The 12,354-nt window shown below is 45.7% G+C and overlaps 1 protein-coding gene across 4 annotated transcripts in view; it reads right to left on the bottom strand.

Moving 5' to 3' along the window:
• Positions 1-12,354, bottom strand: part of slc2a9l2 (solute carrier family 2 member 9, like 2) — a 268,228-nt gene that overhangs the window by 91,159 nt on the left and 164,715 nt on the right. The gene's annotated exons all lie outside the window — the stretch shown is intronic.

The raw sequence follows: 12,354 nt of genomic DNA, 5'->3' as shown, positions 1-12,354 counted from the left end.
GTAAGGCATTTGACAAGGTTCCACACGGTAGGCTTATTCAGAAAGTTAGGAGGCATGGGATCCAGGGGAGTTTGGCCAGGTCGATTCAGAATTGGCTTGCCTGCAGAAGGCAGAGGGTGGTGGTGGAGGGAGTACATTCAGATTGGAGGATTGTGACTAGTGGTGTCCCACAAGGATCTTTTCTGGGACCTTTACTTTTCGTGATTTTTATTAACGACCTGGATGTGGGGGTAGAAAGGTGGGTTAGCAAGTTTGCAGACGACACAAAGGTTGGTGGTGTTGTAGATAGTGTAGAGGATTGTCAAAGATTGCAGAGAGACATTGATAGGATGCAGAAGTGGGCTGAGAAGTGGCAGATGGAGTTCAACCCGGAGAAGTGTGAGGTGGTACACTTTGGAAGGACAAACTCCAAGGCAGAGTACAAAGTAAATGGCAGGATACTTGGTAGTGTGGAGGAGCAGAGAGATCTCGGGGTACATGTCCATAGATCCCTGAAAGTTTCCTCGCAGGTGGATAGGGTAGTTAAGAAAGCTTAAGGGGTGTTAGCTTTCATAAGTCGAGGGATAGAGTTTAAGAGTCGCGATGTAATGATGCAGCTCTATAAAACTCTGGGTAGGCCACACTTGGAGTATTGTGTCCAGTTCTGGTCACCTCACTATAGGAAGGATGTGGAAGCATTGGAAAGGGTACAGAGGAGATTTACCAGGATGCTGCCTGGTTTAGAGAGTATGGATTATGATCAGAGATTAAGGGAGCTAGGGCTTTACTCTTTGGAGAGAAGGAGGATGAGAGGAGACATGATAGAGGTGTACAAGATAAGAGGAATAGATAGAGTGGATAGCCAGCACCTCTTCCCCAGGGCACCACTGCTCAATACAAGAGGACATGGCTTTAAGGTAAGGGGTGGGAAGTTCAAGGGAGATATTAGAGGAAAGTTTTTTACTCAGAGAGTGGTTGGTGCGTGGAATGCACTGCCTGAGTCAGTGGTGGAGGCAGATACACTAGTGAAGTTTAAGAGACTACTAGACAGGTATATGGAGGAATCTAAGGTGGGGGCTTATATGGGAGGCAGGGTTTGAGGGTCGGCACAACATTGTGGGCCGAAGGGCCTGTACTGTGCTGTACTATTCTATGTTCTATGTTCCAAGGTAATGTGACTGGATGACAATGAAACCTCAGTGCAAAACCCAGGGTGAGTACAATCACACTTCAAACAAGACATTGAAAAATTAGGTAATTGAAGTGTAGAGCAATTTGCATCGTAGCACTATCCGAAACTTCATCTCCTTTTTCACCATGAAATTTGTTTTACATACTAATTATTTTCTATGGTAGTTCTTGCAATTGACGTAAAAAGCTATTTAACATGCCAAGTTCATCTGCAACGACATTTTCACTCACTGGCCAAGTACATTCTTGTCCTCAGTGAGACTTATGCAGCCCTCTCACCTCAAATATAACCTTGTATGTCCTTAGCTGCATCGCTCTCGGACAAAGAGGTCATACTCACCTGCCTTCTGGCCTCACAGCCACTTCAGGCTGCTAAACACTAAATTAGGGAGGTTACCTGAACTTCACTAGAAAGACCGACTTGACCTTACTTTTCTTTCGGGTCATGGGAATAAACCAAGCAGACAGACATCTGTTTGTGAGATGCAAACATCTGTAGACCATGAGTCTTTCAGAGATTTCCATTGTAATGACTTGCTAGGAGTCGCTAGCTCGGGGCCCTTTACACAAAGAACAAGCTTTCTATGGGCACTATTCATCAAGCTATCCAGATATTGAGGTCTGGGATCCCCTTTACATAATTGCAGCATCATTAGCAATAGCTCCCTGCAATTGGAAGGGTGCTGGATGCACCGTGGCATGTCTATTCAAGAGTTTGCTACAATGTAACAACAGCTAAAACTTATAACACATCAATAGAACCCACCACTCTTCAACCCAAACCGTGTCAGCTTTCAGCACAGTATTACACACAGAAATCAAAAGCTCTTCAGTGATCCTCACCTTTAGAGCTCTCATATCGTAAGTTTGCCAGAAGATCTGGAGAAATGATGCACAGACATTTTTTATCCCATTATTCCATTTCACCAAGAGTGTTTCACACTTTAAAAGCAGGTAGTGTCACTTTGTGCAGTTGCCCAGGAAAGAGGCATTGGAACCAGAGTGCTCCACTGGAGAGCAAAGAGCGGTATCGTTGAGTGTTCAGGCTGGTGACACTGCTCCTCCCCGGTGTTTGCTCGGCAGAGGACAGGATGCATTGTGTTCGATTGTGAACTGCTGTAACATTCATGGACTCAGGGTGCAGGACTACACATATTTTTTGTGTGACTATATTTTACTGATATCTTATATGTGCCATTTGTGCCTTGTGCTGTGTGTGATTATTAGTACTGTGTTTTGTACCTTGGCTCCAGAGTGACGTTGTCTCATTTGGCTGTATTCCTGGGTATTCATGTATGGTTGAATGACAATTAAGCTTGAACTAGAAATTGAATCAGATATTCCATGTGGAAGGTCCAGCAAATATTTTTGCAAAGTCAACAGATCTTCACAGAACAAGAAAACAACAATGATCCAGATTTCATGATTAAAGCCTAAGCTGTCTCTAATCTTCATAAAACACTATAAGTTATCCACCCCAGCGTAAACGCAGAAGGAATGGCTTCTTACAAGGGAGATTATTCTGGGATGATGTTTTCACACTGTGCTTGTCTAGAAGGAGTGCTAATGTTAGCTCAACCACAAAAAATAAATAAATTTGACAGACAGATAACTCCTACTTAAAAACAGCATCGGAATAGCAATATATTTCAAACTTTTAAAAATATTCCAAAATTTTCTTAAATTATTCAGCATTATTCAATCATTGGGTTGTCCTATGTACAGAGAATGAGCACTATTGACACAGGATGGATGTTGAAATGCTGATTGCTCCATTTGAAAGAGAGAGTACACCATCAGGACAATGGAATGGCCACTGTTAACTCTGCTGAAGATAAATGTCTTTACTCAGAAAGGCATACTTCAGAATTCTCAACTTTAGGTGCGGAGGTCCTGACAATGCTGAATCACTGAGCATATTTAAACGAATGCCTGCAAGAAATTAATTTCAAGGGAGTATACAGTAACACTAATGTACTTACTTTGAACTTTAGAAAGAGACCAGGTGAGAAAGCCAACAAGTATAAGAACAGCTATGAATGGGTTTCAGTTATTTCTATTTTTTGTTCTGATGATCATAAGAACATGCAAGACTATTCAAAATGTTAAAACAATAAAACCCCTAACAGTTTAAATATTTCTGAAACTCTAAGTTAGCACACATTTAGGAAAAATTGTAAGGATTTTAAAGAAACTATTTAAATTAAAACTTTGAATGAACAATAGTTGAGTATCTCATAGTAATTTCCTTCAGTTCATTCAACTGTGAAACATTCCTGATGCTTCTGAGACCTGGCATAGTTTTGAAAGTGTCTTCCATACCTAATGGACAATTAGCAATTAGATAAGACCAAAAGATAACGGAGCAGAATTAGGCCATTTTCCTTCAGGCTGATCCCTTTTTCCTCTCGGCCCCAATCTCCTGCCTTCTTCTCATGACCAATCAAGAATCTATCAACCTCTGCCTTAAATATACATAAAGACCTGGCCTCCACAGCTGCCTGTGGCAAAGAATTCCACAGATTCACCACTCCCTGGCTAAAGAATTTGTCCTTATCTCCATTCTAAAAGGACACCTCTATTCTGAGGCTGTGTCCTTTGGTCTTAGACTCTTCCCCCCCACCCCACATTGGAAAATTCCCCTCCACATCCACTCTATTGAGGCTTTTCACCATTCAATAGGTTTCAATGAGGTCACCCCTCATTCTTCTGAATTCCAGTGAATACAGGCCCAGAGCTATCAAATACACTTCACATGACAAGCCATTCTATCCTAGAATCATTTTCGTGAACCTCCTTTGAACTCACTCCAGTTTCAGCACATCCTTTCCAAGATAAGGGGCCCAAACATGCTCACAATTACTCCAGTGCTTTATAAAGTTTCAACATTACATCCTTGCTTTTACATTTGAGTCTTTTTGAAATGAATACTAACATTCCATTTGCCTTCCTCACCACAGACTCAACTTGCAAATTAATGTAAGGGGGTTTCGATTTTTATGTTACTGCGGAGGCTAATTAAAATGGCGTCTTTGTTATGTTAATCTGGGGAATGCGGCTTTGTTGTGTTAAGCGCTGAGAAAGTTTGCGCTAGCAGCTTGTTGTGGTTTAGAGGGTGATAAGAAATACGTTATTAACCAATTGGGATAGTTGTTATGGTTTTGGTGTATTTGAAGATACTGTTTGCAAGGGGGTTTTGGGGGGAGAAGGCGGGAGAACGAGACAGAGAATGGACGAGGTGCTGTGAGTCCGCTAACGGGGTCGGACCCCGAGCGGGATGTTCGGCGAGGAGACGGAGACAGACTCGTGTGGAGCGTCTGGTCGACCACCGTTGTTGGTCCCAGGCGGCCGGTCGAGGTGGTCGCAGGGTGAAGAAGAAGGTCCTTGAGCTCCAACGGTTTTTGTGCATGAAGAGATTGAACTTTGATAAGTGTGGCGCCTTTTATTTTCCTATTATATTTTATGCTCTTTTAAATATATAGTTCTAGTAATATCTATAAACTGTATATCATTTAATTGCATCTGGTGTATTGTCTGTTATTTGGGCAGGGTGGGGTACCTCACACAGCATCCACACAAACGAATTACCCAGTTTGGCGGGGCCGAGGCTGTTTCCCTAGACGACAGCGAGCCGAGCGACCCTGAGGGTGGCCAGGGGGGCTACATTGTGTGGGCTTTGTCCGGGATTGAGTCTGCTGGTATGCTGTGTGGGTACCCTGTTTAAATCTGTAATGTGTGTCTCTGTGGGTTATTTGCTGGTGATTGCTGTATGCGTGGTGGGTGAGGTCTTTGTTCGAGTTCAGGCTGGTATTGACGAGTTGGAGGTGGAACTCGGGGCTGTCCATGCGGTTGGGAGAGAGAGGGAAGAGTGGTCTGATTTGGAGGTAGTGTCTGCGAATAAATGTTCTAGCTGGAGGCGTGTGAGGCGTGGGCGGAGCGGATCTCTCAGTTGTTAGATGAGTGGCGGGCTCGGTTGAGGGAGAGCGACAGGGATTGGTTGAAAGTTTGAGTAGGCGGGCTGGTGACGGTGTTAGAGCTGTCAGGTTCACTTACACCAGAGTGACAGCCGCCAGTTATTTGAAAGAGGGGGGAAAGTTTTCAGTGCGTCTTCTCTGGCTAGTAGGGTGGCTAAATTGCTTGCAGTGCCAGGGGGATCATTTCAGGGGATCAGCCCCTCCTTCAGTTGTTCAGCTGATCAGAAGGGTGTCGGGAAACTTACTGGAGGCCCAGTGGGGGAACGGCTTGGGGTCTCTGGGTAAGCACTTTCCCAGCAATGTACCAATGAACTTCTGAAAGGAAAAAACCCTATTCCTGAAGGCTTAGAGGGGCCACGCCCCAGGGTGTCGCTATGGATAGAGGGAAGCAATGCTGAAGCTATCCTCGACCCCGGCGCACAGATCAAGTTGTTGTACAGTTTGTTTTACAACAGGTGTCTGAAGCATTTATTCTTGACAACCGCAAGGGCACCGGAGACTTTGGGTACTAGTGGCAGTAGTTATCCAGAAGATGATGATTGGTTAATGACCCTGGAGTTCATGGATGCATTGTCTGGGCAGCCAGCGTGTCGAGTTGCTTCTGAGGACGTGTGTAGCAGCCTTCAGCCAGTACCGAATTTAAACGAGACCCAGGGGTGGTACGGCTTGGGGAAAGTAGCTGAGGGTGAGACCCTCTTAGTAGACGCTCCGAACCACCACGAGGGAGGGGAGTTGACCGCTGAAGACACCTCAGTGAGAGAGAGGTCGCGGCAAATGTACCCTAGCGGCGTGGAAGATGAAGGCAGCGTGTGTGGGGATGACGCGATGTGGTTTAATGTGCTGCATCTGAGGGGTGGATGTTGCCAGATCCCGAGGAGTGTGGCTGTCGAGCCGAAGACGGCCGTTACTAGTTCCCTAGGATTCTTCCGATCCGAAAAGATGCCCAAGGGCATATCCGGAGCCCCTGCATCCTTCCCACGGGGCATGAGGAAGACCATGGGGGAAGTGAAGGTGTGTGGAGTTTTGTTGTATGTGGATGACCGCCTAGAGCTTGGATTCGCCTGGGGGGACAATGAGGCGAGGCGAGTGGCTGAGCCCGGGCGACCGAAGCGAAGTGTCAAATGTGGAGGAGTTTTTGGCCGGAGGAGTTTGGTGCAATGTGAGGAAAATGACCTGACATACCAGTTGAACTTCCTGGTGTTGGGACAGACGGTGGTGGACCGGGGGATGGAAACCCAGGTCGTCAATCTGAATGAGACGCAGGGAAGAGAGGGGATTTGCTGCGGTCATGTACTGATGAATTAATCCAGCGAGAAGAAACAATGACCCACCCTCGAAGGGATCAGCAGAAACTCAAGACGTCGATTCAGAACAGATTGGAAGACTCGCAAGTTGGAGAAGATCAAGGAAGTGTTCTGACTAAGGTCAACAGAAAACCGAGAGCCCAGGGAGGGGAGTTTGACTGCACTCCCGAGGAGGTAAAGAAATGGAGGATAGATCTCGGAAAAGGGAGGCGGATGCTTGAAAGGAACCTGAAGATGACTATCGCGAGTTTAAATGAAGTGGAAAAACTGAACGTTGACCTGGAGGACGCCCTCAGGAAGAAACAACCGGAGGCTGAACATTCTTTAACTGCTGCTTTTCAGGTCAGGGTGGAAGAAGCTGGTGGGGTAACTGTGTCCCAGATTGAGATTGCCGGGAACCCTGAGTCAGAACTGCGGAGGCTGTGGCGAGAGTTGAAGGAGTCCCCGAAGAAGCTGACGTCTCGACTGCAGGAGGCTGAAGGGGTAGCCCCAGCTAAATGTTTCAGTTTGGAGAAACTTAAACAGCAGCTACCGATCGAGGGAATGAGGAAGGATACGGATTCGAAGGATGATGTGCTGCCCATGTGGTACATGCTGCCTTTCGCTAACTTCCCCGTGATTGAGGAAGAGACCTTTGGCCCTTCTCCCACTGAGTCAGATGTAGTGGGGAGGGCTAGCTGTGGGCAGTCTGAGTTGCGGCAGGATCAGGAAGGAGGAGAGGCGGGGCCCCGGACACAGGACAGGGGGCTCTGAGCTGTAGTGGTGGCCTGAGTGAGAGAGGAGTTGGCAAGCAGGCCCGAGGTATCCCTAGTAGTGTCTGAGCCTTTTGGGTTTAGGTGAGGGGATACGGAGGTCTCAGAGGGTTAAGAAGCTCCCAGATAGGTTGGCCTATTTAGCGCCCGTGGGACGGGAGTAAGGTCCACTGTTTGGGGAGCACTGTCACTGTGTGTATCTGTGTATGTGTGTCTGTAGGACTGGGTGGCGAGTTATTTAGAAGTCATGAGGACATGACTTTATTTGGTGGGGGGAGAGTGTAAGGGGGTTTCGATTTTTATGTTACTGCGGAGGCTAATTTAAATGGCGTCTTTGTTATGTTAATCTGGGGAATGTGGCTTTGTTGTGTTAAGCGCTGAGAAAGTTTGCGCTGGCAGTTTATTGTGGTTTAGAGTGTGATAAGAAATACGTTATTAACCAATTGGGATAGTTGTTATGGTTTTGGTGTATTTGAAGAACCTGTATGCGCGGGGTTTTGGGGGAGAAGCCGGGAGAGCGAGACAGAGGATGGACGAGGTGCTGTAAGTCCGCTAACGGGGTCGGACCCCGAGCGGGACGTTCGGCGAGGAGACGGAGACGAACTCGTGTGGAGCGTCTGGTCAACCACCGTTGTTGGTCCCAGGCGGCCGGTCGAGGTGGTCCGAGGGGGTCGCAGGGTGAAGAAGAAGGTCCTTGAGCTCCAATGGTTTTTGTGCACGAAGAGATTGAACTTTGATAAGTGTGGCGCCTTTTATTTTCCTTTTATATTTTATTCTCTTTTAAATATATAGTTCCAGTAATATCTATAAACTGTATATCATTTAATTGCATCTGGTGTATTGTCTGTTATTTGGGCGGGGTGGGGTACCTCACACAGCATCCACACAAACGAATTACCCAGTTTGGCAGGGCCGAGGCTGCTTCCCTAGACGACAGCGAGCCGAGCGACCCAGAGGGTGGCCGGGGGGGGGGGGGGCGGGGCTACATTAACATTTAGGGAATCCTGCACAAGTACTCCCAAATCCCTTTGTGTCTCAGTTTTTTTTTACATTTTTTCTCCTTTGAGAAAATAGTCAACCATTTTATTTCTTCTACCAAAATGCATGACCATATACTTCCTGACACTCTATTCAACCTGCCATTTCTTTGCTCATTCTCCAAATCTAAATCCTTTTCTAGCCTCTCCACTTCCTCAAAACTACCTGCCCTCCACCCATCTTCATATTGTCTGCAAACTTTACAACAAAGCTATCAATTTCATCATTCAAATCATTGACATATAAAATAAAAAGAATCTGTCCCAACAGACCCCGTGGAACACCACTAGTCACCAACATCCAACCAGAAAAGGCTCCTTTTATTCTCACTCTTTGCCTCCTGCCAATCAGCCACTGCATTATCTTTCCTACTAGAATCTTCCCTGTAATACAAGCTCGTAGCTTGTTAAGTAGCCTCATGTGTACCACCTTGTCAAAGGCCTTCTGAAAATCCAAGTACACAACATCAACCAATTCTCCTTTGTCTATCCTGCTTGTTATTTCTGCAAAGAATTCCAACAGATTTGTCAGGCAAGTTTTTCTCTTGAGGAAATCATGCTGACTGTGGCTTATTTTCTCATGTATCTCCAAGTACCCAGAGACCTCATCCTTAATCCATTCCAACATCTTCCCAACCACTGAGGTCAGACTAACTAGTTTCCCCTGTTCTGCCTCTCTCCCTTCTTGAAGAGTGGAGTGACATTTGCAATTTTCTAGCCTTCCAAAACCATTCCAGAATCTGATGATTCTTGAAAGATCATTACTAATGCCTCCACGATCTCTTCAGCCATCACTTTCAGAACTCTGGGATGCATACCATCTGGTCCAGGTGACTTATCTACCTTCAGATCTTTCAGTTTCCCAAGAACCTTCTCTCTAGTTCTGGTAACTTCTGACATCTGGAACTTCCACCATACTGCTAGTGTCTTCCACACTCAAGTCTGATGCAAAATACTTATTCAGTTTATCCATCATTTCCTTGTCCCCCATTACTGCCTCTCCAGCTTCGTTTTCCAGCCATCTGATATCCACTCTCAACTCTATTTTACACTTCATGTATCTGAAAAAACTTTTGGTATCCTCTTTAATATTATTGGCTAGGTTACTTTTGTATTCCATCTTTACCTTCTTAATTACCTTTTTAGTTGCCTTCTGTTGATTTTAAAAAGCTACGCAATCCACAAACTTCCCACTCTTTTTTGCTCTATTACATGCCCTCTTTTTGGCTTTGATTTCTCTTGTCAGCCACAGTTGAGTTCTCTTTTGTTTAGAATACTTCTTCTTCTTTGGGATGCATATATATCCTGTGCCTTCCGAATTGCTTCCAGAAATTCCAGCCAATGCTGCTCTGTTGTCATCTTTGCCAGTGTTCTTTTCCAATCAATTCTGGCCAACTCCTCTCTCATGCCTCTGTAATTCCCTTTACTCCACTGTAATACTGATACATCTCACGTTAGCTTCTTCTTCTCAAATTTCACAGTGAATTTATCATATTTTGATCACTTTCCCCTAAGGGTTCATTTACCTTAAGCTCTCTAATCAATTTGAGATCATTGCACAACACCCAATCCAGAATCATTGATCCTCCAGTGGGCTCAGCCATCAGCTGCTCTAAAAAGACATCTCATAGGTACTCTAGAACTTACCCCTCCTGTAATTCAGCACCAACCTGATTTTCCTCATCTACCTGCACATTGAAATCCCCTGTGACTATTGTAACATTGCCCTTCTGGCATGCATTTTCTAACTCCCATTGTAATTTGTAGGCAACATCCTTACTACTTTTTGGGGGTCTGTATACAACTTCCATCAAGGTATTTTTACCCTTGCAGTTCCTTAGCTCTATCAACAATGATTCAACACTTTCCAACCCTATGTCACCTTTTTCTAATGACCTGATTTTGTTTTTTACCAACCGACCATCACCACCCCCTCTACCTTCCTGCCTGTCCTTTTGATACAATGTGTACCCTTGGACATCGAGTTCCCAGCTTTAATCTTTCTGCCATGATTCTGTGATGCCTACAACATCATACCTGCCAATCTGCAAACTGTGCTGCAAGTTCATCTAACATGTTCAGTCCTGTATAACCCTTTCGATTTTGTCACACCATGCTCAACCTTTTGATTCCTAACTTTGTCTGAGGTCTTACCAACATCTGCCACCACAACCTCTCCATTAACTGTTCCCATCCTGCTGCAACTCTAGTTTAAACCCCACCTTGCAGCATTAACAAACCTTAGTCCCCCTCCAGTTCAGGTGCAAACCGTCCCTTCCGTACATGGTCCCACCTTCCCTGGAAGAGAGGCCTACGATCCAAAACTCTAATGCCCTCCCTCCTACACCAACCCCTAAGCCACATACTAACCTTTCTAGTTTTAGCCTCACTAGCACATGGCATGAGTAGCAATCTTGAGGTTACAACCCTGGCGGTCCTACCTGTCTCCCTTCCTGTTTACCATGTATACCTCGGACTGAGTCATGTCATCTGCAGAAATTCTCTGATGACTCAGCAGCAGCTGGATGTATAAACAGAGGATGGGAGAATGAATACAGGGCCCTGGTGAGGGAGTTTGTCAAATGGTACAAGCTGAATCATCTGCAGCTCAACATCAGTAAGACAAAGGAGATGGTGATGGACTTTAGGAAGACTAAGCCTGCACTGCTCACTGTTCCTATTCATGGTGAGGACCTACAAGTACCTGGGGATGCACCTGAATGACAGACTTGAGTGCAGCACCAACACAGACTGTGTACAAGAAGGGCCAGAGTCACTGCTACCTCCTGAGGAGACTGAGGTCCTTTGGAGTATGCAGGCCTGTCCTTCACATGTTCTACCGGTCTGTTTCCACCAGTACAATCTTCTGTGGTGGTGTGCTGGGGCAATGGCATCAACACGGGTGATGCCAACAGGCTCAATAAACTGATTAGGAAGGCTGGTTCTGTTATAGGAGTCAAACTGGACACACTGGAGGCTGTTGTAGAACAAAGGACCCTACAGAAAATCCTGGCAATTCTGGACAATGTTTCTCACCCTCTGCATGCCACCTTGGCTGAACAGAGGAGCACTTTTAGTAATAGACTAAGACAACTACACTGCTCCAAAGAGCGGTATATGAGGTAATTTTTACCCTCGACCATTAGGCTCTATAATGAGTCAATCTACAGCTGGGTAAGTAATGACCCCCCCCCTCCTGTAAGACTCTTTGAAGTAACTTATTTATTCTTTTTACTTCTCTTTTAATATTTGTAACTTGTAATGCTACTGTGGCACTGTAATTTTCTTTAGGATCAATAATGCATCTATCTATCTGCCCTTTAACTTAGCACCTGATGCCCTGTGCAGAACCTCATTACTCATCCTACCAACGTCATGGGTACCTACATGGATCACGACTTCTGGCTGTTCACCTTCCCACTTAAGAATGCTGAGGACTCAATCTGAGATATCCTAGACCCTGGACACTGGACCTGGGAGGCAACGTACTAACCAGGAATCTCGTTCTTGCCCACAGAACCTCCTGTTCATTCTCCTAACCAACGAATCCCCTATCACCAAGGCGTGCTTCTTCTTCCCCATTGCCGTCTGAGTCACACAGGCAGACTCAGTGCCAGAGACCCAACCACTGTGACCTTCGTCTGTTAGGTCATCCCCCTTGACAGTATCCAAAGTGATATACCTGTTGTTGAGGGGAATGGCCACAGGGGTACTCTGCACTGGCTCCTTAACCCTTTTCCCCTTCCTGACTGTCACCCAGTTTCCTGTGTCCTGCACCTTAGGTGTAACTACCTCTCTATATGTCCTATTTATCACCTCCTCAGCCTCCCAAATGATCCAGAGTTCATCGAGTTCTAGCTCCAAGTCCTTAACGAGGTTTGTTCGAAGCTGCAGCTGGATGCACTTCTCACAGTTGTAGTCGTCAGATATACCAGAGGTCTCCCTGCCTTCCCATATCCCGCAAGAGGAGCATTTCATAGGAATAACAACAGAGAATATCCCGCAGGCTAACAGAACTCCTGAATTCCCACATTCAAGTACAGAATGCAGCACAGAAATCACAAAATCAAAGTTTTGTGGAGTAGAAGTAGTTTACTCCAGCCAGACACTGACCAAT

This window comes from Mobula hypostoma, chromosome 4, assembly GCF_963921235.1.
Source record: "Mobula hypostoma chromosome 4, sMobHyp1.1, whole genome shotgun sequence".
NCBI classification, from domain to species: Eukaryota; Metazoa; Chordata; class Chondrichthyes; order Myliobatiformes; family Myliobatidae; genus Mobula; species Mobula hypostoma.
This window is presented reverse-complemented; position numbering and strand designations above follow the sequence as displayed.